A 25,686-nucleotide genomic window follows, 5' to 3' on the forward strand; every position below is an offset into this window, starting at 1 on the left:
TCCCCCGCCCTCGCCCCTGCTGGCCCCGCCCCCTCCTCCCACTCCGGCCCCGCCCGGCGTGGCCCCGCCCGGTGCGCATCCTGCGTCCTGACGTCACCGTCCGTCCTCTCCCTCCCACCCCCCCCTCCGCCGACAGTGCGGGTTGCCCCTGGGACGCGGTGGTTCGTAGGATCGCGCACGTTCGCCTCGTGCCGCGCGCTCTCGCCCGGTGCGCCCCGGACGGTGGGGCGGGCGACGCCCTTCTGGTCACCGGGACCGAGTGGCAGGTGGGGGGTGAGGGGGACGGCGGGAGCCACGCCCCAAGCGGAGCGCGACCCTGACTAGGCGCTTGACTGTCTGCCTTCCGCCCCGCTGTTTCTCACGGTTCACCTGCCTGGTTGGCAGCCCTCCTCCCGATAGCCGAGCCCTGCAGGGTGTGGAGGCGGGTGTCTGCTGCTCTCCGTCCCCCGGGAAGTGTTTCAGCCCTGATCGATATCTGATGAATTCAACCTTAACTTTAATCCGGCCTGTGCATTCCATTCTCCATCTTTTAATCTCAGTCAGACTTGGTATAGATTTCTTAGATCCTTTTCCAGTTCCAATCCCATCCTTTCCTTGTTTATTTCTTCTGAGGATTTAGATCATTTCCTTAGAATACTGAGACGTGGATGCCAAAATGTCCATCCACCATCTGTTACTTATTCTAAATATATTGCTTTCGATCCCTATTTCAGTGTGTCTAAATTAGAAACTAACCAAGGACCCGTATCTTTTCAAACCCCACTTGGCATCTTTGGTAACCAGTAAATTTTTCCCAGTTAGAGACAGGCTAGGCGGTTTAGGGTTCACTATCTTTGACCACACGTCTTAAAGGAAGTAATTTTGAATATGATTTTCATTTACTGGAAGTTGAGAGCCATTATGTGTTCACCTTTAAGTGCTACCTGAAGACTGTATGCAATGTGCAATAATCGACTGGACACTTTAAACCTTTGAATAATGCAAGAATGGCTTTGCTGTGTAGATGGGGCAATGACTGGGATGGGGTTTTGAGTTGTGCAAAATAACAGTGGCCTTGTACTCCGTATAGTCATCTTAGTTCCCAGAGATTCAATTCCTTTCTCTCTTCCTAGAAATTGAAAGGATGCTCTATTCCTCACTAGGCCAATATGCATCTATTAAGAAAGAGATAAGTGTTGGACATCTCCACTTGACTCTATGGGGGCTCCTTGTGCTGAGTAGTTTTGTGTCAACTTGACACAAGCTAGTTATTTGAGGGGCAGGATCCCCAATTAAGAAAGTGCTTCCCTAAGATCAGGGCTGTAGGCATTTTCTTAATTAGCGGTTGTTGGAGGAGGGCCCAGCCCATTATGCGTAGTTCTATCCCTGGACTAGTGGTTCTGGTGTCTATAAGAAAGCAAGCTGGGCAAGCCATAAGGAGCAAGCCAGTAAGCAGCACCCCTCCATGACCTCTCCATCAGCTCCTGCTTCCAGGAGACTGCCCTGACTTCTTTTGTGGATGAACAGCCATGTGGAAGTGTAAACCCTCAAGTAAGCTCTTTCCTCCCTCACCTTGTTTTTTGGCCTTGGTGTTTTGTTGTAGCCATAGGAACCCTAACAAAGACATATCTGTAGCTCAAGTCTGTCTGAGATAGCACAGAGATTTGTCTAAAACAAACAAAACTCACATCTTTCATTCTGCCAGGCCCATGCCAGAAATCTAGACTTCTTCCCAGACCTTCCTGCAGCCACTTTCACGAAGTCTGACCTGCTGTGCCCTCTAGCATCCCTCTCCCTCTCTTCTCTCTGCTGTATACCCTTTGCTTTTAAGGCAGTCAAGTTTGGCTGCCTCCCACAAACTTGGGAAAATTCAGATGCCTAGGCTGCACCTAGTGAAGGTGGTTCTTGGTGGCTATGCATTTTTTAAAGTTCAGATGATACATACAATGTTCGCTGGAAAATGAAAGCCACTGCTACAACCTCGCCATTTCTCCTTGGATTAATGCAGAGAACCATCTTGGTCCTAGGTATATTTTCGCTGCCCTGCCCCTAGTTTCCCCATTGTAATTCATTCAACATTGGTTCAAGAAGTGTTTTGGTGTATACTAAATTTAGAGGAAATGTTTGCTCTGAGAATGAAGCATATATATAGCCAATGTGTTTGTCCTAATGGAATTTATATCAGAGGGTGGGGATGGCGGATAGTGAAAAAAAAAAGAAAGGAATTTTCCAGAGAGTTGTGGTTCGAATGAGAATACTCTCTATAGGCTCATATGTTAGAATAGTTGATCCCCAGTTGGAGGAACTATTTGGGGAGAAGAAAGAGGTGTGGCCTTGTTGGAGGAAGTCTGTCGAGGTCCTGGCTCCTGTCACCAGTAGGTTATCTCTCTCTACCTGCCAGTTGGGATCAAGAAGTGATACTTAGCTGTTACTGCCACCAAGCCTTACTCTACCATCATGGACTCTAGCCTCTGAAACTGTAAACCCAATTGAATTACATCCTCAAGAGAAACTAGGAGAAAATCACAGATTTTCTTTCCTTAATTGTCTCAGTCATGGAGTTTTGTCCTCATAGCAATAGGAACATAACTAAGACACAAAGCAACAGGATAACTAAGACACAAAGCAACAGGACTAAAAAGTATCACGCCCAATATTTTACTTTGTTCTCTCAAACTAAAGCCAACACTTCTGCTTTTTGAGCTGGTTTCTGCGAGACAAGAAGCAAAGGAGACGGAGGATGCTTGAGAGCCAGCAGGTGGGCGGTCCTGTCAAGCAAAACTTGCTAAGTTCCCGGCAAATAGAGGCTGAAACAAGTGAGTGAGAGGAAGAAGTTATGAAGGGGAGATATGGGAACTCTGGAGCCAGATCGTGGAATACCTTTAAAGATGTGATAAAGGAGGTGCTAAATGATTCCTATGTCTCAATAGGTTTTATAACAGTAGACAGCGTCTGTTTGGATTAGAAACCTATCTCTGGCTATTCTATGGACCAGACTTTGGTGATCAACACTGGGAGCAGTAAGACTGTTTTATCTGAAAGGCTGTCAAAGCAATCCAATAAAGAAGCCATAGTTCTAACCAAGCTGATACTGTGGGAACAGACATGCATGGTTTGCATATTTGTCTTGGGGTATAATTGGTAAGGCCTGCGTGGAATGCAATAAAAGTGGGGAATGAGCGAGAGAAGAGTGGGACTAAATAACAATGCTCCCTGTCGGGTGCATCCTACATGACAAGCCCTGCTCTGTTTTATTAGCATTAAACCATCTAATTATCACAAGGCCCCACAGATAGGTTTTGATATTAACAACAGATCAACAAATGAGAGTCTGAGGCTCAGGAGATTAAGTAATTCGATCAGTTACATAGCTGGTAGTAACAGAGCTGAGATTTAGGTCATCGGGCTGTCTGGCTCCGGGGCTAGCGCCCTTCTGCCACACACCTATCCCAAGTCCCTCCATCAGAATCACAGTCTAGGTGACATTTTCCTCAGTTAATTATCCCTTGTAGTACCACAAATCCTCCCTTCTTCTCTTCCCTCTGTCTCCTTCCCACCCCCACCCAACTTTGTAGGTGTCACTCTGCCTAGTGCTCCCGCCCCTCCCCTCTGCCTAGCCCCATCTGCCAGTCTCCACTGGTCCTTGCTGTGTAAGTCAAGCCTCTCTGGTTACGCGGCAACCCCGTGTTCATGTCTGATTTTCCACATAAGACACTACATTATTACTTTCGGGTCTTTCCCACTAAATTTAGACACCTGGCACCAGGGAAAGAAGGAAGCAAATAAGATTAGCTGTGAACACAAGACACACCCAGAGAGACACCAATGTTTCGTCCCTGCCCTTGAGCCATTACAAACTTGGCAGAGAAAGGACACACAGAAAATCACCCCAGCCAAGCGTGGGCGCACACACCTTCAATCCCAGTACTCTGGAGGCCAAGGCAGGTGGATCTCGATGAGGGTGAAACCAGCCTGGTCTACGGAGAGAGGCCCTGTCTCTGGCTAAAACAGGACAAAGAGAGTCACTCTAACCTGGTGTGGTGGCGAGCTGCCATCCCTGCACTGGGGAGGCTGAAGCTGAGGTGGGAGGATTGTGCATTTGAGGCCAGCCTGGGTTATGTAGCAAGTTCAAGCCCAGCCTGGGCTGAATAACAAGACCCTATTTCAAAAACAAAATAATTAGCTGGGCGGTGGTGGCACACGCCTTTAATCCCAGCACTCCAGAAGGCAGAGGCAGGCGGATCTCTGAGTTCAAGGCCAGCCTGGTCTACAAGAGCTAGTTCCAGGACAGGCTCTAGAAACTACAGGGAAACCCTGTCTCGAAAAAACCAAAAATAAATAAAAAATTTAAAAAATTAGCTAATTTAAAGGGCTGGTTTAATACAAGAGCCCAAAATATGATATAAAGAACACTATAGAAGCATTAATTCTACCTGAGGTCACTAGAGGTTTTAGCAAAGGGTGACCTTGCACCTCTGACTTCACCTCCTCGTGGGACTATAGGCCCGTACTATCTAGTCTTATGCCAGGGATTAAACTCAGGACCTTTTACATCTCGTGCAAGCTCTTCACCAAATCACTCACATTCCCAGCTTCCAGAAGCTTGGTCTTAGGGTTGTTTCCTGGAGCAGGGAGATGAGGAATGCAATCAGGAATGGCGGGCAACTCAGGCTTGGTTCTCCATTGGCATCCACAGGACACGAAGAGGTTGTCTTGGACCTCTGCTTTCCAGAAAGACGGGAGACTCTTGGTTGGCACAGCTGATCACTGCCACGTGCTTTCTCACGCTTGCTTGTGTTTCTACCTAGCTGCTTTTCCAGACTGGCTCAGCTGTCTTCCCATCAGAGTCTAGAAGTTTCTTCTTACACCGTTCCCTCCTTGTTCTTATCTATGAACTTGCAGAGTTTCCGGTCTAGCTGCTGGACCCTGGGAAAGCTGGGAAATTTCTATGAGCCACCATGCTAAGACCAGTGTCAGCTTGTGAAGGTTGTGGCCTAAATTATTGGAGAAGTGCCTTGGATACCCACCACACAGCCAATGACTCACGTATGTGCATCATAGTGGCCCTGCTTCGTGTGCCCAGCTATAAAATGGGGACGGAAATACCTACCCTATTGGGTCGTTCTCAGAACTCAGTAAAGGATCAATCAAGGCTTGGCACACAGTACCCCATCAGTAAATGTCAGCTACAGTTACCAGGGCAAGGGAAACTCACTAGGATAGGGAGATTCCAAACAGGAGCTTTAAAAACAGAATCTCTGTGCCCCTGCTTGGGCTGGTCTCCTGTTAGGATCATGCAGGGAACCTGGCAAGGAGAGGGCTTTTCTTTTCCAAATGGAGACCAGGCCCCTTGGTAGGAAAGTCCTGCAGGTGGCTGAAGGCTGAGCTGCTCAGATTTCCCCCTCACGTGTCCCTCATGTCCTACCTCCATCACGGGACTCTCGTGTAAGGCCAGCCCCAGGTGTTCTTTCTTGCTGGGGCGGTGGTGGGAGCGCCAGGAAGGGCTACTTAAACTATCTTTAGGGTGGCGTTTTTCAAAGCGAAGGCTAGGCTTAGCATCACCTGGGCGGTGCTTATTAAAATATATCCCTGGGTCTGTCTCAGAATAACAGAGTCATTGATGGGGCTGGAGGCCGAGGATCTAGTGTTTACAATCCCTCCGGGTAATTAATCCCACATGTTTGGGAACCACAGCCTGAGAGCTGCTTATGGCAATGCTCAATCTCGGGAAGTTGTCTTACAATCCGTGTCTCCTTGGGCCTTTCATGGAGTACTGGGGGAGAAGGCGTTTCCTTCTCGTGGGACCCACTACCTACTGTCTCATGTATGGCCCCTGCACCCATTGCTCTGACATTCTCATGTTTTCTTGATGGAGACTAGATCTTCAGGTCACTGCTCCCAATTTCTTATCCCATCTTTCTTAATTACCTTTCCTTTTTGATTACATTCAAGCTCCTCCTGTGTTGGTGACCTGGACCAGAAACTCCCAGAGTAGCCTCGAAGTAGACTGAGTTAGACCCACCCTGTGCCGGCTGGGCAGCTTTGCTGTGGAAGTAGCATGCCTGAGGGTGATGAGCAATTAATGAGAGTGGCCATAATCGCAGCCACGGATTGTGCCTGTCTCAGAGGCTTGCTTGAGCATTGCTGTTGGGGTAGCATGCTGGGAGGAGGAGGGCTGAGAGTGACCATGTGTCCCAGCTTGCTCAAGACCGCCATGGCTTATGCCTGTTGCAGAGGTTTGTTTAATAGCAATATGTTCTTTCATTTTCACAGAGTCCTGGATTATAGGAAAATCTCACAGTCATCCCGGCAAGGAGTGTCACTTCAGACTGACAGTCCCAGATGCCTTAGTGCTGGACTGTGCCTGGACCAACCCATCCCTGCTCTTTCCAGCTCCCAGTCTCCAGCTATGGCTCCTTAGTGAATCCACTTTGGGTTGGGAGTGGTGTTTTTCCCCATGTTGGTATATGACTTTATACTTTATATACAAAAGCATCTATAAGAAATTGTGACGGGATTTGCAGCTGTGTTTTGCCTCCCTGACAATGTTTGAGACGTATTTTTCGTTGCTGTTGACACCTGTCATGGTCGTTTCCCTTGTTTATAATTATTTGTTTCCCTGTTGTGGAGCTGACTTGGAGAAAGCCTAGATCCGTGTGCATGGTCTCCTTCCAGCCCGCGTATAAGAGGCGACAGGAGAGTCTTTATGCGTTTCATACCCTTGCAGTAAGTCCTCTGTTCCCGTTCCTTCCCTGTCGGGATCTGGTGCTAGCCCGGACCATAAATTATTTCTCTCGACCAGACCCCAACATAAACTATCTCTCTCTGGACTGGCATGGAGACGCGGAAATAAAGTCACAACTCACATAGCTTTATCGGGAGGGAGATTCTCAGTGGTCCCTCATGAAATCCTGAGTTCACATCCTGAAGAATTCCTCCTGTTTATTCTCCAAACAGTCTTTATACCAAAACTTAACTTAGAGGAAATACATTAGTATTCTGTCTCCTAGGTAACCAGGTGAATGGCTTTTCATGAAGTCCACAACTACCTGTCTGCTCTGTAAGCTAGCTGTCTCGTAGGCTTGAATCAGCATCTCTATCAGGCATCCTCCAAAGTACAAAGAAAGGAGCAACAACATCCTGACCTTTTGTTAGGTTGTGACAGCCTGTCTGGTAGGCTATGTGACCATCCTCAGATACTGACTATGGCTTTAGAGCCTGGCTGTCACACCATATAGAAATATGGGCCCACACTTCCCCAGTCTCAGGTGGTTTGGGCTGTATGGTTTGCGTCTGTAATTCATCTTCTATCATCTTTATGTGTCTTAGTGTGTGTATGCCTACCAGCCAACCAGTACTGATGGTCAATCACGTGACCAAACAGGATTATATTCAAATGCGTAGAAAGCATAATATCATCGCTTACAAAATACAATCTTAACAAATGAGCAGCACCCCAGTGTTGGCTTTAGCTTCCAACTACAGTGCTTTCTAGAGAGTGGAAGTATTCTGAACAAAAGCAAACAAGCAGGGGTTAGACTGGCTTTCAAACTGGAACATTTTTAGATATGACCCAGAACGCTGAGACAGAGTACTGTGATGAGGGCACGCCGTACTGGGGTTGCATAGCCTGTGCTGTGTTGTGTTATGTCATGTCACACAGCGTTCAGTGTTCACAGTGCAATGCTGTGCTGTCAGAGAAGAAAGAGAGGAAAGGGCATGGGTGGGGATTCTGATGTGAGCGTGCCGTCCACACAGTCACAACCCCCGTAAACAGGTGTCTTGGCTAGAAGCCTGTGACCAGTAACAGCCCCTGATACTGCTGCGGGGACTGTGGGACTGAGCTGAGTAAAGGAGTTTATTGTGGCCAGAGTGGTGGCGCACACACTCAATCACAGCACTTGGGAGGCAGAGGTAGGCAGATCTACATGAGTTTAAGGCCAACCTGGCCTACATAGGCATTCCAGGCCAGCTAGGGCTGCATAGTCAGGCCTGTCTCAACACAAAAAGACCCACGTGCAGTTATATTGGAGCCTTTCCAGTCAAAGGGGTGAAATGGTTAATACTGGGGGGTGGGTGACCTTATATTGTGGTCCCTGAGGCCCATTCCTTCATGTTTATAATGACAGTGATGAGCTGCCCTCTTCATAGGGTTTCTGTGAATTTAGGTGAAGGAACAGACACAAAGGCTAAGCATTTAGCACAATGCCTGAAACTTAGGAAGAGCTGAAAGACTGTTGCCGTTAGCAACGGTGTTATTTTAAAAACGACTGGTTATTAGATCTCGTGGCTTTTGTTTGAAGATAGTGTGTCACAGAAAGTTTTTATAGAGGAAAGAAAACTTTATTCCTCCCAGTAATATCTCTTCAGAAGTGCTATCTCTTTGTTTTTAATTTCCTTTCAAACCCTGTTTAATACTTTCGCGAGGATCTCAACACTGAAGCAGTAGGAAGATAAAAGATAATTTGAAGAAAGAAGGAGAAGGCAGTAGAGGAAGCCTACCAAGCACAGAACAGCCACTGCTGGAGCTGGACAGACTGAGCCGTACAACGTCCAGCCTCAGCCCCCATCCGTGTTGTTCAGTGGAACGGTCACTTTAGCTGTGGATAAGCTAGCCAGGAGACTCACTTGCAATTACCAAAAACAATTGTGTTTCTAGTATGGTTCCAATTTCTAAAATCCCATCTACTTTTGCCAGGGGAATCCCATTAAAACTGTGTAAGAGGAAGGCCTGTTTAGATGGCTGTTTCCTAGTAAATGCGGCCAGAAGCCCAGAGAACGAATTGAAAATCTAAGGGCCGTGAAAAGGTAGCGAGAGGTGGCTTGTAAGACCTTGGACGCATCGGCTGATAGACATTTGGAGAGAGAGGTAGGGGTTGAGGGGATTTAGCGCCCTTAGTTGTCAAAATTTTACATTTGGAAATTTTCAAAGAACACCACGAGTTTGGAGCAAAACTGTGCCAACCCAGCATTCCTATCGGCAGTCAAAGAAAATAGGATCCTCAAACGGTTGGTCAGCTCAGCCAGGGAAAGAAGTAGCTGAAGTCTTGGACCAGAGATCTGAAGTCAATTTCAAATTGTTCCTAGGACTTTAATATCCTGCGATAAAAACAACACTTTGTACAGTGTATCCCGAGGACAGGAAGGGAGATTGAGCCCCGGAACTGCAATGTTCCCACAGCTTCGTTCAAATAAAAATCCTCCCCACAAAAGTTGCGAACGTAATATAGACGCTGCCAGTCAGAGGAGGTGCTCAACCCAGAGTCTGGGTCACGTCAGTTTCGTGGATTACCTGACCTCCTTTGAGCTACCTTTCCTGTGTTCAGTGTTGAGTCCAAGAGGAGTCATTCCTCAGCTAGCATCTTGGTACCCAGAAACGGTGTCAGTATCGTCTGTTTTCAGATGTGTGGGTGTAGATGGCCAAAGTGGATGGCTGGCCACAGAGACAGGTTTCTCTGGTCTCCACTTAGTTGTCCCCTGGCTGTAGACCCAGCAGGAAAACAAGTGTGGAATTTTTTACTTCGTTTGACGTGGGCGATGGACTCTCTTGAGAGAGTAATGTTCTGAAGACTCTGGTAGCCCAGAGGAGAGTAGAGAGTCCTCTCTCTCTCCCCTCTAACCCAGATACTCATGCAGACCTCCATCCTCACCTCACCCCAGCCGAACAGCGACTTATTATTTCCTAATTAGGAGTATGGGTTTTGCACAAGGAAGACTTTTTGAACCATGAAGCCTAGCTATATATCTATGGATTTGCGGGGAGGGAGGTTTAAAGCAAGTGGACAGAACCTTTAAGAAGACATTTTGCCCAAAGATAATGGGAAATGAGTTCAAAGGATCCATCTTTAATGGAGAATCACAGAAGGGGGGTATACTTATACTAAAGTCAGAGAACTTAAAAGTCTTAGCAGAGTTCAACGTTGAGATCCTCCAAAGAGATTCTGGATTTTTCTGTTTGGAGCCTACCAATGTGACCCTCTGTTTGAGCTGGCCAGTCCCATGGTCTTGGGTCCTGGTCAGACTGTGTCCTCTCTCATTCATCTTCTCAGTACCTGACCTCAGGATAAGATGTTTCAACTGTGTCATCGTCCAGGAATCTGATTCGAGTTCATTGGTCACTGACAGCAGGGAATCTTCACCTTGAGTTACAAACCCATTCATACTCAAGAGTCCTCAAGTTCAGCCTGTATTGACCAGCTCTCTCCACGATGGAGATTCCATAAAGCAGACCTCATCCCACAGTGTAGAGAACACATGTGACCCGACTCAACTAGATGACAGAGTTTTCTAATCATTTCTACTAACCCCAGCATTGCAGAAAATATCTATGGACATGCATGGATGCAGTATTTATAATGCATATTCATGCATATACATACCCATGTATTATACACATACAGAAATCTGCATAGCTCCTGATTTTAATAGTCTTAAAATATTTTCTCAATTTCTCCTTTCCTTCTCTGCTCCCTTTCTAATTCATTTAAAAGATCGGGCTACAAGAGAAAATAAACCAGACACAGTAGTCCGTGTTTGAACATTCATATAATTCATAATGGAAACCTGAGTTGGACACTTGGCTTGCTGCAAACCCGTGCATTATGCTGGCCCTAACTTTTCTAGCAACTGTAATTTTCTGACTGGTCCAGTTTCTCTCTACCCTTGGCCCACTTCTATCCCAGACTCCATGGCCCTCCTGTTCACACTCTGCCCTCTCAACTCCTTTTCCATTCTGCTCTGTTAGTCACGACAATTACCATCTGATCGCCTTTTCTGTTCTTGCTCCTAAGCTTCAGGAGAGATGATGGTTTGATTCTCTTACAGTGTATGCCACCACCACTGAGCCTCAGATAAGCAACCCCATGGTTCATTTCTTGTTGTTTCCAGAACACAGTCAGAACACAGTTCCTACCGTAACTCTCTCGAGTACCTCCCACACATCTCAGTCTTCCCACACGCCATACAACAAATTCTAGTTGAGCATCAGTAATACGCTATGCACTGTGTTCGGCGGTATGCGTTACAAAAGAGAACAAAACGTATCCAAGCCTCGCCTTGCTAGCTAGATTTCTGTTACTCTAAGAAAAATGCCAGAAATAATCAACTCATAAACAGAAAATTATTTTGATTGACAACTCTAGAGGTTTTCCAAAGCTTGATTGATTGATCTTGTTGCATCCTGAAAGGAGCCTGTGGCGGGCATAATCACTCACTTGTGGTCAAGAAATGGAAAGAGGGAAATAGGAAGGGGCCAAAGGCCTGCAGCCTCCTTTGGAGGGATGCCCCCGGAGCTCTCAGCACCTCCCACCAAGCCCCACATCACGGAGAGTCTACCGATTTCCAACAGCTCCATCTTGGCGTCAAACCTTTAACACGGTACCTTAGGGACATTTATCCAAATCACAACACTGCTCTCACGGATCTTAGAGTCTGTGAGGGAAACAAAGGTAGCCCTCAACTGATTGACTGAGGTGGTTTAGTAATGGAGAAGCATCCATGGGCCCATCTCCCTCTCACCATGCTGCATCTCTCTGCCCTCCTTCAGGAGGACTATCCTCCCTCCTGTCTCAGAAGAGCGGCCTTATTTTCTTCTCATCAGTCCTTGAATTCATTCCCTCCTCTCCATTCCTCCTCCTTATGGTTCCCAGTATTTATTATTCTGAAATAACTGATACTTTATTTTTACTCTCAAAACATTCTGCACTGTACACAAAACTATTCCCTCTTCCATCAAAGAAATCCTGAGGACATTTGGTAGCATCTTCAAGTTTCATTTTGGCAGTTTCCTTGAGGATCATTTCATACTTTTGTCCTTTTGAAATCCAAATGACCAGGATGGGAGCCAACAGGCTGATATCCTTGGATCTGGACTACACGTTCTTCTGAGCGGTTTCTCAGAAATCGTGTCATCTTCCCTTCTCTTTAAGGGATTTTACTTGGATTGTCTTCTAGGTACTTTCTGCTGGGCTGGGAAAAGTCCCACCCCTCTAGGTTTCCTTTCTGTTACTCAGCCTAGCTACGAAATGTGAAGAAACGTTTCTTTCCTCTTGTGATCTATTAATATTGGGCCAGCAAGGAAGGGAGTTTTAGGATCTGGGAATCTTTATGAAATCCCCACCCGGATCTCTCTTTATCATGGTCAGAACCTGGGGCCCTGGGCATGCTGGCCCCAGGGGTGCTCGTATCTTCTTTTCGGATGAGTATCAGATAGTCCTTGGAAAACATGTGGTTCCTCTTTTAAATTAATACAAGGGCATCACACGAAACAGGGTGGCAGGGCTCCAAGGGAACATGGATACTTCCGCTTCACCGCTGCCCTTCAGAGACTCAGTGTGAGGTGGGGCAGCAGCATATCACCGTGTGAGGTGTCAACGTCATCTGACATTGAGTGGTTCTCAGAATTTCTGAAGAAATCCATCCTGGCAAACAGGCAGTTGAGGTCTCTCCTGTGGCAGGGAGAGTCTGGACCAATGGGTCTTGGATAGGAGAGGCTGTCTCTACTCTTGAAGCATGTGTTAAGAGAGGTGGGATATAGCTGGTGATGGGGGCGCACGCCTGTAATCCCAGCACTCCGGAAGCAGAGGCGGATGGACCTCTGTGAGTTCGAGGCCAGCCTGGTCTACAAGAGCTAGTTCCAGGACAGACTCCAAAGCTACAGAGAAACCCTGTTCTGGAATTAAAGATGTGCACCACCACTTGGCTCTTTAATACTTCCTTGCTGGGTGTGCTAGCACAGGCCTGCACTCTTAGGAAGATGAGGCTTTCCCCCCCCCCAGATTTATTTATTTGTTATTTATTTTTCAGATTTTCTTATTATGTAGATGTGTGTATGTCTGTGTATAGGGATGTACACAAAAGTGCAGGTGCCCTCAAGGATCAGAAGGGGTGAGATGCCCTGGAGCTGGCATCATAGTAGCTCTGAGATGTCTGCACGATGCTGGGAATCTAACCTAGGTTCTCTGCAAGGCCACTACACACTCAACCACTGAGCCGTCTCTCTGGCTGCTGTGGAAGCAGGCTCAGTGGATAGGAGGGCCGTGTTGGGCTGAGAAAGCCCTGGAGACTAATAAAGCAAACTTGTCAGGGACAGACAGAGAGTGGAAACCATGAAGCACATGGGGCAAAGGATTTTAGTTATTCTGATGTGTGTCTACACGTGAAGGGTCCACTCCAGTGCTCTTGGGCCAGTGGGTGGGAGAGTGTAGCGATACATGCATTAGCCTTTCAAGACAGCAGGTGGTTATGCCAGTCTTGGATCAGGGAGGGTCTTCGAGTCTCTGGAAGTAAGTCATAACCCTTAAAAATGGTTTTCTAAGAGACAAGTGAGGGGATCAGAGGGAATCAAGACTCCCAGATGACACAGCGGTAGGAAAGAGGGCTCCATTTAGGATCTGGGGATGTATGTGGGAACCTGTTGATCTTGTGATAACTTCAGAGATAACTTTAAGGCAGAAGGCCAGCGTGACTAATTCTGGACCCCTCCAGAGCTACCCCAGATACTGTCTTATAATGGCCACAGGGAGAGGCAGAACAGGTACCAAAGTGTCTATCTGCAGCTGGCACTGTGCAAAAATGGGAGCAAAGGTTGACAGTGACTAAAATAACCAGTCAAAGCTCAGATATGCACTCAAACATGCCCACACATGTGTGCACACCCCTACACACCCCCACACGCAGACCAAAAGATACAAACACAGACAGGCACACACACTCATGCAGATACACACACAGACACACACACACAGATACATACTTAGACACAAACATACAGACATACACACATTCATGCAGATACACACACAGACACAAAGATACAGACACACACCCCTGGCCACAACACACAAGGCAAGATAGCCACCATTATTTTTGGGAAGCAGGCATCAGAGATGGTGCACAAGCAAAAAGATCACTAGAGCTAAGGGGTCACTTGAGCTAAGGGGGTCATTAGCGCTGAGGGGGTCATTAGCGCTGAGGGGGTCATTAGCGCTGAGAGGTCATTAGTGCTAAGGGGGTCATTAGTGCTAAGGGGATTAATAGAGCTAAGGGGGTCACTAGAACTGGGGGTGTGAAAGTTCCTGTTTACAGCCAGGTGAAAAGACTCCCTGCTTATAAAGCCACATTTTGGCAGGGCAGGTGACTAGAAGAAATCCAAGAGAAACAAGAAAAGATTTGAGAGAAAAAGTAAAATGTCCCATTTGGCTCCAAACACACTATTTTCATAGTTACAAAAGGCCTGACTTGGCACAAATTCATAAGGAAAAAAAAAAGGGCCTGCGATTTGGTGGATCATCAGCTCAAGAGTGAGTGAACCCTGACCCAGTGTCAAAGAAATGGACCGTGACACCTTAACCCGTGTTAGCCGAGTCGATCTCCCACAGAAATCAGCAGTGCGCAGCCTTTTATTTAAACGGATTTCAAAGACAGACATAAACCAGGTCCATGCCTGTAATCTTAGCACTTGGGGGGCTCAGCTGGGAGGACCGTGAGTGTACGGCCATCCTCTGCTTTATAGTGAACCCCGGGCTAGCCTTGGCTAGAGAGTGAGACCCTGACCCCCACCCAAACAAGAGAGGGACTGGGTAGATTTACCAGTGGGTGAAAACACTTGCTGTCCAGGCATGTCCACTCCCAAGTTCAAATTCCCAGGACACACACATGACTGTAACCCCAGGGGGCAGAGATAGGATGGGCACTGTGGCCTAGATACAGGCTCAGCAGGATACCCTGCCTCAGAGGAGCAAGGCCGAGAGTGGACCAGCAGGACACCGAAGCCCTTCTCTGGCCTCTGCCTGTGCACTCACAGACATGCACACACCATAGTCTCCACCCCCACCCACACGCGGAGGTTGGGGGCATGAATCTTGAGAAAGATAAATAGGTCATAGAAAAATCTGGAAACTATGTCACCAGATATGTGGTCAAAGAACTGGTTGTGCTTGGCCGAGAGAGAAAAGATGGGGCAGAAACGAAGTGTCTTGCCACACAAAGGATCGTGTGATGAAAGAGACTGATTTACAGTTATCCCGAGGGCAGACGGAGAACCAGAGAGCTCAGTGAAAAGCAGGCATTTCAGTCAGACCTGAATGGCAGCACCCTGTCCCCGCACCCACCAGCCAGCCGCTGCCGAGCACATCCAAGTGGAGTTCACAGTGGCTTTGCAAGGGATCCTAATTTGTGTGGGGCTTGTGGGCGGCTTTGGGGAGGTAGACCAGGTGGTCGGATGCCTGCAAAATAAATGTTTCTGTCCAAACAGCTTCAGTTTCTGCCTTTTCCTCTCACTGTTTGTCCTCAGTCTCTCCAGCCCCTCTGCCGTTTGAACCTTTCTCCCTCCAGAGATGTGTTTGTTTGAGATGGGATCTCACTATGTAGCCCCGGCTGGTCTGGAACTCTATGTGTAGAGCAGGCTGGCCTCAAACTCTCTGCCTCCCGAGTGCCGGGATTAAAGGCGAAAGGTTTCATGCCTGGCCTTTTCTATTCTTTTCTATACTCACCATTTGATCCTTTTGTTTCTGCTTATAATATACTGTTAATGTTTTCACCTGTTCAGCATCTGGGCATTTAGAAACAGGATCTTAGGCCATCACAAGGGCGCGGTACATAAAGACGCTCCCTACCAAGCCTGTCAGTCTGAGTTCATTACCTAGAACCCACAAGATGGAAGAAGAGAACCGACTCTCGCAAGTCGTCCTTTAGCTTCCTCAGGAATGCCGTGGCGTGCGCATGCGCGCACACCCACACACTAAACAAATGTAAAATAATAAAAATAACTATAATAAAAAGGACTTTGATTTCTTTGGAGAAACCACCATCATCCTTTCTCTCCTGATCCTTAGATTAAATTCATTGCAGCGAGGAATGATCACGTATCACTTGCCTGACTGACAAACGGTGGTTATCTCGGAGGCAGGAACCAAACACTAACCGGTAGGGATTCACGGAAAGGTCTGCGCTGTAACTGCGAGAAAAAGTCGGGACCATTTATTTGTTGGCTGTAGTCATCAGAAGCCAGTGTGCTGGAAGAACATGGAAGCAAAGGAAGTCACACCAAGAAAGTGAACGTGGGAATGGAGAGAGTTTGTTCTGATGACGCACGCCAGCAAATTCCCCCGTTTGATTTCCATCTCTTGTCTCTTGAAGCCAGCTCGTCCTTTCGGTTTCAAAATCTCTCAGTCCTTGGCCTCTGGCCTATTGAAATCTGACCCTACACACCTCCCCAGCATATTTTCTTTCCACAACCCTGTCACCTGCTGTAGAGCTGGCGTACAGGGAGCCAGAGGACCGCAAGGCCCTGGGCCGGGTCTTCTGAAAACTGACACGCCTTCCGACAAGCTTTCAGGAAACATTTCGCTCCTAAGTGCTTTTGTCCCTGAGGGTTTCCTTCACACTGCTCTGTCCAGAGTGTCCATTTTTCTACTCTTAGGATTTGCATCCCGGTAGCAGGCTGTACTTACTGAGCCCCTCCCATACTAGTTAAGTGCTGCTGACTCGGAGCGCACGTTCACAGCTCCTGCCATGCTGGACTTTAGAGCTCGAGGGGAGAACTGTAGGCGGATTTTCCTTTGAGCCTCCAGCTCACAAAAAAAAAAAAAAAAAAAAAAAAAAAAAAACCAAAAAACCCAAACAAACAAAAAACAAAAGAAAGACCGACAGGGAGGCTTATTATTAATTATAAAAGCTCAGCCTATAGCTTTGGTTTGTAACCCCGAGCTCATAACTTAGACTGATCCTTTTCTATCCCTCTACGTGTTGCCATGTGACTCGTAGCTTTTACATCTCCTCCTGCATGTCTGTTCCCTCTGCCTCTGCTGGTGACCCCTCCTTTCTCCTTCCAGAAGCCCCTGCTACACCTCCTGCCTCGCTGTTGGCCATTCAGCTCTTTATCAAACCAGTCACAGTGACACATCGTCACACCGTGTAGAGGAATATTCCACAGCAGAGAACACAGTGATGGAGCCGGTTCCTAAAACACGAATCCTCAGGGAGAACTCACACAGCCGCTGCTCGGAAGCTCGAGTTTGCATCACGGAGAAAACCATTCTTGTGTTAGGCTGTGTTCTGTCACCAGGATGACATGCTGGAGACTAACTTATGGAAATGGTCATCCGGGCTTTGTGTCTTCAAGGTTCTGGTGTGTGTTTGGTTTACCTTATTGCTTTGAACCTGGTATGAGACAGCATGTTTTAGACAGGCAAACCATCCCCCTCATGGCCAGGGAGCAAGTGAAGAAAAGGCTGAGGCCGAGTTGCCTCTTCAAAGGCATACCCTCACACAGCCTAAAGACGCCCAGTCAGGTCCCCAACAGCACCACGTGGACCCAAACCTTTGATACACAGGTCTTCGGGGGACAGTCAAGATCCTGACGCTTCAGTTCTGTCCCTAGTCACGTTCTCCCACTGTGACCTCTTCCGAGACTCCTTATGTAGATCAGAAGAAAGAGACGCAGGACAAGATCCACAAGGAGAAAACAGAGCAAAAGAGTCTTTTTATCACCCCAGTTCTCAGTCCCCGCCCATCAGCCCCCATCCCAAGGTAATCATCAGGTTCTTACGTCCCACCCCAAAGCAGGTCTGTGCACACTCAAGAGCATGCCTACATGTCCTCCCCAGCCCTGCTCCTCTCCTAGAAGGTGGCCTTTGCACTTCTCTGTCTACTCAGGAATGGTCCCCGAAAGTTGGGTATCACTGGTATGTGCCTATAATCCTTGCATTTAGGAGGCAGAGACAGAGGAATCAGAAGTTAAAGGTCATTCTTTGGCTATATAGTGAGTTAGGTGAGGTCAGCATGGTTTACATGAAATATTATCTATATAGACACTAAAAAGATAATATTCTGAAGGAAATATTCTTTTTAATGGTTACACAATATTCAGTAGTACAGTGAGAAATCTATTACTTTAAAATCTTTTGACTGGAGCCACTGCCGTGGAACCGCGGACAATTCCACTGGGTGCCTGATGCGCTTGTGGTCCCTTTTGGCTCCAGGTCCAAAGGGCAACCCTCAAGGACCAACTGATTGTGAATCTGCTTAAGGAGGAACAGGCTGTCCAGAACAAGACTGCAGTTGCTGGGGTGGGTGCTGTTGGCATGGCTGTGCATCAGTATCTTAATGAAGGAGTTGGCAAGTGAGCCTGCCCTTGTTGGATGCAAGAAGACAAAACTGAAGGGAGCAATGAAAGATCTCGAGCATGGCAGCCTTTTCCTTAGAATGCCAAAAATGGTCTCTGGCAAAGGCTATCGTGTGATTGTGACTTCCAAGTAGTCATTATCCTAGCCGGAGCCCACCAGCAAGAGGGAGGGAACTGGCTCAATTTGGTCCAGGAAAACGTGAACATCTTCAAGTTTATCATTTCCAACATTGTGAAGTACAGGCCAAACTGCTTGCTGCTTCTAACACAGCGGCTATCTTAACCCACGTGGCTTGGAAGATACGTAACTTTCCGTAAAACCGAGTTCTCGGAAGTGGTTGTGATCTGGGTTCAGCCCGGTTGGGACTTTACCTTCTGAGCTGCCATGGATGGATGGGTCCGTAGGGAGCATGAGGGCCCAGGGCGCCTATGCAGCCTGGTGTGAATGTTGCTGGCATCTCCCTGAAGAGCCTGAGCTCAGAGCTAAGCGCAGAGCAGTGAAAAGCAGCCCACAGATGCCCCGGAAGTGCTCAGACGGAGAGGTTCTACGTCCTGGAGCACTGGCCTCTCTGTGGCAGACTTGGCCAAGAGCAGAATGGAAGTCCTTGAAAGGGTCTCTATGGAATAAAGGATGACACCTTCCTCAGTGCCCCTCCCCCCATATTCTGGGAGAAAATGGGGTCTTGAGTGTTGTGAGGGTGACTCTGACTCCTGCAGAGGAGGCCTCTTGGAAGAAGAGAGTTGTAGTTCTGAAGCTGGTGCCAGCCTTGAACTCACTATGTAGCCCAGGCTAGTCTCAAACTTGTAGCAATCATCCTGCCTCTGCCTCCCAAATATTGGGATTACAAGCATTTTCCAACAAGCCTGACTTTTGTCTTTCTATGAATAGGAAAAGAAAACTGAGTCGTGAACGGGAAATACACATGTCTAATAAACATACTAAGAGTTCAACCTCAGCCATGTATTGTGGTTACACCTATAATTCCGGCACTCTGGAGACTAAGGCAGAGGGATAGAGATATCCTGGGCTACCCGAATACAAACAAGCACCACCACCAACAACAAAACAATTGCTTACGGAGCTGCGTAGCTAAATTAAGCCTGCCGGGTGGTGGTGGCGCACACCTTTAACCCCAGCACTCCGGGGACAGAGGCAGGTGGTTCTCTGTGAGTTAGAGGCCAGCCTGGTCTAAAAGAGCTAGTCCTAGGACAGAGCTACAGAGAAACCCTGTCTCGAGAAACAAACAAACAAAACCAGAAACAGAAACCAGGCTAAGCCTGCCCGATGCTCCGAGACATCCAGGAGAATAAACTTCTTGTTTTGCTCTTCCGTCTTTCAGATACTTGCCAGTGCCTGGGCCGCTTTCCTGGCACTCTGGACATTCTTACTCTGAAGCAACTTCCTTGTTCGTTTGTTTTGAGACCAGTTCTCTCTGTGTAGCCCTGCAGAGGCTGACTCCCCATGTAAACCCAACTAGTCTGGATTACACAGATCAGCCTGCCTCTGCCTCCCAAGTGCTGGGATTAGAACAGCAGTGAGCTGCCTGGCCCAGCTGCCTACTGCCTTTTGTAGTGCACGCAGAATTCCCACCCCTGACTCACAAAGGCTGGGCTGTATGTTCTCTCTCTGTCTCTCTCTCTCTCTCTACACACACACACACACACACACTTTCCTGCCTCCAGGCAACAGTTTGCCTGTTCTGCTGCTTTTCTTTGTTAATTAGCATAAAATTGTCTTTGAGATCATTTGTTTGTTTAGAGTTCATCTTTTATTTCAGAAAATTACTTGGAGTTGGCAACAGGTGCAAACTAACAGATGCTTTCAGAAGTTCCTAGCAGCGAGAGACTTAAGGTTTTTTATTGTTGGTTTTTTTTCTCAAGACAAGGTTTCTCTGTAGCTTTGAAGCCTGTCCTGAAACTAGCTCTTGTAGACCAGGCTGGCCTTGAACTCACAGAGGTCTGCCCGTCTCTGACTCCCAAGTACTGGGATTAAAAGTGTGCACCACCACCGCCTGGCTGAGACTTAAGGTTTTTAACTCTGATGCAGTCACAGCACTCATAGGAGTCCATTCGATGGGCACAGCCATTAAAACAGACAAAGATTAATGCACTCAGATAAGTACTGTGTTGGGGGAGGACTTGAAAGCCTATTTGAAAGCTATTGTCTTCTAAGTAAGGCATGATGCACTCCTACCAGGAAGGCCACAGGAAGACAGTTTCAAACGATGACAAGGGAAGATGTGTACATTCCATTAAGAGCAGGGGACAGAACTCCTCAGGTGGGGAGATGACAAAGACATAAGAAGACGAAAAAGTAGAAATATGTTCAAACAGTAGGAACTCGTGTTTGTTTGTTTGTTTGTTTTCGAGATAGGGTTTCTCTGTGTATCTTTGGCTGTCCTCTAACTCACTCTGTAGCCCAGGCTGACCTCGAACTCACAGAGATCCACCTGCCTCTGTCTCCCTAGTGCTGGGATTAAAGGCGTGCGCCACTACCACCTGTCAGGTACTCAGAGATTACATGGTGTCCTACCTTTTGCTATTCTGCTATTTCTCAGGGTTTACACTGTTCCTGGGCTGTGTGTGTATCTGTGTGTGTGTGCCTGTATATGTATCTGTCTCTGTGTATGTCTGTGTATCTGTATGTGTCTATGTGTGTGTGCCTGTGTGTGTGTCTATGTCTCTGTGTATGTCTGTGTATCTGTGTGTGTGTATCTCTGTGTGTGTATCTGTGTGTGTATCTGTCTCTGTGTATGTCTGTGTCTATGTGTGTGTGCCTGTGTGTGTGTCCGTGTATCTGTGTGTGTGTGTGTGTGTGTGCATCTGTATGTGTATACAAGCTTGCAGCACTGTGTTCTTGTGGGGTGTCAGGGGACACTTTCAGGAGTTAATTCTCTCCTTCTACCATGTGGGTCTGGGGAGGCGAAACCAGGTCATTAGGCTTGGCTGCTGGAGCTTTTATCTGCTGAGTCATCACACAAGCCTGCCATTTCTGGTGGACATTATTTCAAAACCTGTTACATACATCACAGTGTCCTTTAAAAAGACAAGCTGAACACAGCTTGACTCCTTTTAAAAGGCTCAGTGTTAGCATCGTCTAACATTTAGTATATGGGGAAGTTAGATGGAATTTCTCAATCGCTGCACCAACAACTGTCGGTTGCCTTCCCCTAGGCCCCTTCTGCAGGTGACAGCCTGCCCAGCTCACCACCCAAGCTGCTGAGTGCTGCTGGACAGCTGTGCTGTTGCAGATGGCGGCTGCTGCCCTGGGTCTCAGCAGACTGCATGAGCCCAGCACCACTGCAGCCACAGCCACAGCCTGGCCAGTTCTGTACCAGAACAGGTGGGCAATGTTCAGCCCACGCCGGAGATGTGGTCCTCACTGTCCACATGGGGATTGTGAATCAAGATTTAAGGTTCGCAATGGTAGATTTTGTCTGTCTGTTTTATTTTTCATGTACAGAGAGAGCTGATGTAGAGCAATCAAATGTCATGGGAAACTGGATATTCTGATGAATGGAAGCTGGAGGTTGAAGAAACGGAGAGCAGGGTCACGTGCTCAGATTCCTTCCGCAATGCAAATGAGGGGAGGGGCAGGGAAGGCAACGGGCATGGCAAAGATCTTGCAGCCTGCCAAGTGCCTGCTGCATTGAGGTGCCATACCGACCTGGTACAAAGCCTCCGCAGGTCCGAGTGGGTCGTGAGCTGCCAGTCCTCCTGTTGCAAAGGAAATGAAGCAGCTGGGAGGGGGCAGACAGAGAACCCTTTGAAAGACACTGACAAGCCAGAAAAGGGGGGGGGGGGATGAGTGACAAAAAACAGCCCCTGAGGTGAATCCTGAGGGGTGACCAGGGGTTCCTGATGGCATCCTAAGGTGAAAGTGCTTGCTGGTTTTGCCTTGCTGGGTTCCCATGAGAACCTGAGGAGCCCTGTTTCATCCTTGCTTAATTTAAGCCTCCTTCCCCTAAATTAAATGTAACTCGAGCTGCCCCTCAGAACCAAAAGAGACTTAGAAAAAAAACGCTCTCAGAAGGCCGCAGACGTGGTCTGCCCCCTTCAGAACTACTGGGCCCCTATTTCTAGCTTTGATTTTTCCCTTATGTTAGGCATCACCATCACCATTATTGCTGTGGTGTGCTTACTTCTACTGGCTGCCCTTGGTAAACGCCGCTCAGGGCTGGGATGCTAGGTCTGGAAGCTTGATGGGGGTTGTTAAAACGTAAAAAGTAAATAGACCATGCAAGAGGCTGAATTTTTAGAGTATGTAAATGATCTCAATACAGCTGTTGTAAAGTTTAAGTGAATGATAAACAGATGTCTGGCGTCACGGTGGGAGCTAGCCCGTGACAGCTCAGATTGCTTGCCTTGTTTCCTTTTAACTCTGGGCTCTAATCCAATCTTATGAATGTCTTTTCTCAAAGTATCCTTTGGTTCTGAGGAATCAAAACACAGTGGAGCCAGCCCCGGTAATGGGAAGGAAATTCGTTTTAAGAGATCAAACAGCCCAACTAGGGAACACTTGTACAAGTAGACCGTTTGTCTGTCGCCCTGCTTGCTCTCCTAATCTCTCTCGTCATTATTTCCCTTCGGTTTCATTTTCCCCGACAGCCTATTCTGTGGCTCTGCCCAGTGCTTACCTGTTTATGAGACAAGGTCTCACGTAGCCCAGGGTAGCCAAGGCTTGGCCTTGAACCTCTGAACCTCCTGCCTCTACACCTCCTGAGGCTATGATTACCCCGTTTGAGCTAAGTAGCCATGCCTGGTTGGATTAGCTAGTCAGGAAGCTGAGCAGGTCAAGGCCCATCTCAGCCTGCAGGCAGGCAGTCCCTGAGCAGTTCTTGGAAGGGATCAAATGACAGGCGTTTTGACCAGGGTAATTTCTAAATTTCAGAGCTGCTAGTGACATGTTAGGTATCTTGTTGTTCATGCCTATGTCAGTCTTCATTCGTCAGTTAAGGTCCTGCTAACAGTAAACAGATCGTTGGTGGCTCTGCGTCTGGAGTCAGATGATCGTCTAATCAGTCATCCTCCTGGGTTTTCATTTGCAGCAGCACAGCTAAAGGCCCTTCCCCTTCCGTTCCTTTCTGTCGCTTCTCAGGACTCTGTTCATTTCTCTTTGTAAGACTGTACTTCTTATGAAAGCAAAACATAACAAAGATTTAATTAATTTTATGTGTAAGTGTATGCCATGTGTGAGCCTGGTGCCTGAAGAGGTCAGAAGAGGGTGTCAGATCCCCTGGGACTGGAACTGCAGGCAGTTGTGAGCCACCAACTGGGTGCTGCGAACCAAACTTGAGTCTCCTGCAAAAGCAGCAAGCGCTTTTCACCCCTTATTTTATGTTTAAATATTTGTATGTGCGTGGATATGTGCACATGAGTGTAAGTACCTTCAGAGGCCAGCGACATCCGTTGCCTTGGAGCAGAATTTCCAGACAGTTGTGAGCCACACGGCATGGCGCTGGGGTTCTCTGCAAGAGCAGCAGACTCTTAACTACCGAGCATGTCCCAACCCCCTGTGGTTCCCGGACAAACGCAGAACCTTGACATACTAGTTAGACTCTGTAACACTGAGCTATATCCCCAGCCCCCAAAGCAAGAAATCATTTCATTCTTCCTTGTAAAATATTTTGGGAAACATTAAGAGACCACGTTTGTCAGTGTCAGTGCTGGCGACTAAGGGATGGTGTCTTGGGGGGTAAGGACGTGTATCTGAGGTCCTTTTATGGTTGTGGTACCTTTGTCATATTAAGGTTCCTAAAAGCATTGGGTGTGAGACGCTGCTAGCTGCTTACCCAGCAACCATCTGTTGTTAAAGCCACCGCCTCACACTGGAACAAGAAGGCAAGTTATATGTTTCCTAATCTTCCACAGTCTGTTATGAACATATGACTCGGTCTTGGCCAATGGGAACTGAGAAAAATCAGTGCAAAGACTTCTGGGAAGATTTTCTTTCTGTTAAAATAACTATCCACAGGGGGGAAAGGTGGAGGGAACAGGAGGAGGGGAGGCTGTGTAGGAACTGGGATTAGTATGTAAAATAAGAAAGATGATTTTTTAAAAAAAATTAATTAATTAAAATAACCATCCAGAGATCTTCTTACTTCCAGGTTTCTTGTTTTGGAAAAAAAATCCACCAAACGTAATCTCTGTTGCTTAAGTCACTTTTGTTTGCACACATTACATATTTTTACTATTTGATCCTATGAACCAAAAGCACAGATTAATATTGGATTGGAGGTTTGCCCTCGCCACTTCACGGGACCTCTAGTTCCCACCTTCCTTCTCACTCCTGTCCTGGCTAAGCAGGTCTGCCACCTCTCACCAGCCCCCTGAGAATCCATGCTCCTGCCTTCCTTTCAGCCCCTCCCTCTGTTGGCTTCATCACGATGGTGCTGCAGATGCTGATGCCACAACAAACATCCTTCTGCACATGGCGGGCTCCAGCTGCAGGTTTCCCAGGCCTTCCTGGGCTTTAGTACCACCTACCTTCTATCGTGTTTGCTATTATCCTCCGTCTCCTTCCTGTATCAGAATGTCTTGAGGGTGGGACATCACTTACCTTTCTATTCTTCTGCTCTGTTTTCCCTTTGACTCGGCGTGAAAAGGGATTCATTTTTCTCATGGTCTATCTCTACTCTAGTCCTTCTGCTTCTCTGGCAGTCAGTCCCCCTACAGAGCACCTCTTCAGCTGTCCTCCGTCCATCTCAACAGAAACATTTCCTAACAAAAAAAGAAAAGACACATTTTCTAATCTCCTACCCTCTTTGCACATATAAAACCTAACACACCATAGACCTAAATGTAAAACACAAAGTCACAGCCCTTTCAGAAAACACTCAGAGAGCCTCGAGTTAGGCGATGATTTTCGAGATAGAATGTAAAGTATAAATCGTAAAGGAAAAGGAGGGATTAATTGGACTTCATCAAAACGTTAAACTTACTCAAAAGACATTAGAGAAAATGAAAAGGCAAGCCTGGGTAAGGAAAATGTTTGAAAAATGCCTATCTGATTTTTAAAAAAATGATAATTCAGAATATGTAGAGACTCTCATTATCTGGGGTTGGAGATGTTGACAGAGGTTTCTGTCCCACCCCGTCCAGCAACCGTTCAGTCCCAAAGAAACACACAGAGGTCTACATTAATCATAAACTGTTTGGCCTATTAGTTCAGGCTTCTTATCAGCTCTTACATCCTACATTAACCCATAATTCTTGTCTGTGTTAGCCAAGTGGCTTAGTACCTTTTATCAGTGTGGCGTTCTCATCTTGCTTCCTCTGTGGCTGAGTTCTCTCCATAAAGGAACTGGACCCTTAGCTAGATCCTTAGACTTTTGTTTGAGGTAGGGACAGATCTACTTCTCTATTCCTGGAGCACAAGGTGTGGCAATTAGCCACACCAGTTGACAATAACCTCGAGAGAGCAGAACTCTCTGATCTAAATCTAGGTGAGGCCTTTGAGGTAGAAACACGAAAACCTTGAAGGACTAGAGGTAAATTCCAACTCTCTGACCTTTGGTCATTGTGGAAATAGGCTCACATTTTTGGGCCTGCACAATTCCCTTAGCCTTCTTCTTCTTCACCTT

At 47.3% G+C, this 25,686-nt stretch overlaps 1 pseudogene; it reads left to right on the plus strand.

Annotated features, from left to right (window-relative positions):
* Positions 1-15,062: 15,062 nt before the first annotated feature.
* On the plus strand, positions 15,063-24,579 carry LOC119823693 (annotated as a pseudogene).
* Positions 24,580-25,686: the final 1,107 nt, after the last annotated feature.

The sequence above is a fragment of the Arvicola amphibius genome, chromosome 9, assembly GCF_903992535.2.
Source record: "Arvicola amphibius chromosome 9, mArvAmp1.2, whole genome shotgun sequence".
In the NCBI taxonomy this organism is placed as follows: domain Eukaryota; kingdom Metazoa; phylum Chordata; class Mammalia; order Rodentia; family Cricetidae; genus Arvicola; species Arvicola amphibius.